Source organism: Physeter macrocephalus, chromosome 20 (genome assembly GCF_002837175.3).
Source record: "Physeter macrocephalus isolate SW-GA chromosome 20, ASM283717v5, whole genome shotgun sequence".
In the NCBI taxonomy this organism is placed as follows: domain Eukaryota; kingdom Metazoa; phylum Chordata; class Mammalia; order Artiodactyla; family Physeteridae; genus Physeter; species Physeter macrocephalus.
The window spans coordinates 57,667,833-57,669,401 of record NC_041233.1 but is presented as its reverse complement, the minus strand read 5'-3'; the positions used below and the strand labels follow the sequence as shown (position 1 = coordinate 57,669,401).

General features: G+C 44.7%; 1 pseudogene; it reads right to left on the bottom strand.

The window, feature by feature from the left end:
* Positions 1 to 678: 678 nt before the first annotated feature.
* On the bottom strand, positions 679 to 896 carry LOC102976628 (cytochrome b-c1 complex subunit 10-like; annotated as a pseudogene).
* Between the last annotated feature and the right edge of the window lie 673 nt (positions 897 to 1,569).

The following is a 1,569-nucleotide window of genomic DNA, read 5'->3' as shown; positions in this document are numbered from 1 at the left end:
CTTCTAGGACCCCTATAATGCGAATGTTGTTGCATTTAATGTTGTCCCAGATGTGTCTTAGGCTGTCTTCATTTCCTTTCATTCTTTTTTCTTTATTCTGTTCCATGGCAGTGAATTCCACCATTCTGTCTTCCAGGTCACTTATCTGTTCTTCTGCCTCAGTTATTCTGCTATTGATTCTTTCTAGTGTATTTTTCATTTCAGTTATTGTATTGTTCATCTCTGTTTTTTTGTTCTGTAATTCTTCTACGTGTTTCCTCTTTAATTCTTCTATTAAGAAGAATGGGGTAACTTGTCATGGGGTAACTTGTTAAGGCAGTGATAGATAAAAACATTGTGCAGGTATTATCCACTGAACATCTTAAATAATCAAACCTTTTCTGCCAGCCATTGGGAAAACTCCTAGATTTGGAGTTGAAAGGATCCCCGGGTCAGCTAAGGCCCTGAGCCTTCAGTCAAGGTAACCAAGCCCCAGCACGAGCTCGTCCAGGTGGGCAGGTTTCAGACCAAGGTTTAATGCTGTGTGCATTCACACACCAAAACTATAGAAAGTCTAAGTTGCGCTGTGGACTTCCTCGAGGTCGGTCCACCCCCAAGAGCTTGGGCTTCTCCAGACTCACATGGAAGGAGGCAGCACCACTAGATACCAGAGGAGGGGTCTAAGGGGGTTTGTCTTCATTAATTGTTCTTCTTAAACTTGCCGTTGAAGTAGGGCACGCAGTCCAGAATCAGCCCCAGTCGGTGGCCCACACCAGCCCCGTGGTACCTGCTGAGGGAATCCAGTTTCTGGCCAGCTTCTGGCAGTGTGGGCCCAGGCGTCTGCTTAGCCTCACGGTGCCAGCGTCCCAGCTCAGGGTGACCCTAGCCCCGGGGCCACCTGCTGAAACTAAACTCATCTTTAAGGCATGCTTATATTCATTGTTTTAATAATAATCTGCCACATTTGAACAACACTCCACAGTTTACAAAGTGTTTCCATGGTCACCTCATGTGGTCTTCATAGAAATCTCTTAGGTAGAACTGACACTGTTCCTTCTTCTTCAGGGTCTTCTCACACTTGCTGGTCCTTCTGCCTGGAATGCTTCCTCCACCCCCATTATTTGCCTGCATCACTCTCTGCCTCCTTCTTTGTCACTTCCAAAGAAGGCTGGCCCTGATCCTGCAGCCCAGGTTAGGAACCTGGTGTTACACACTCTCTTCACACAATGGTAGTTAAATAATTAGGTAATTACTTTATGACTGGCTCCCCCACTAGCTGAGGCTCCATGAGGACAGGGCCTTGTCTTACCTGTATATGTCACATACCACTGTGCCTGACACACTGTGGTGCTCATTATACATGTATATGTGTGAGTGTGTATGAATGTCTATGTATATATACGTATATGTATAAAATGAATGATTTTCACTCGATAGATGAGGAAATCAAAAGCCTACAGTCTAAGCCACTGTGGGAAGCTGTTTTGTTTGTTACCCACAGTAAGAAATTTATTATTCATCATGACCCCAGGAAACATGCATCCACACACACATATGATAGGGGTTAACTTATTGTGAACTAAGCACTGA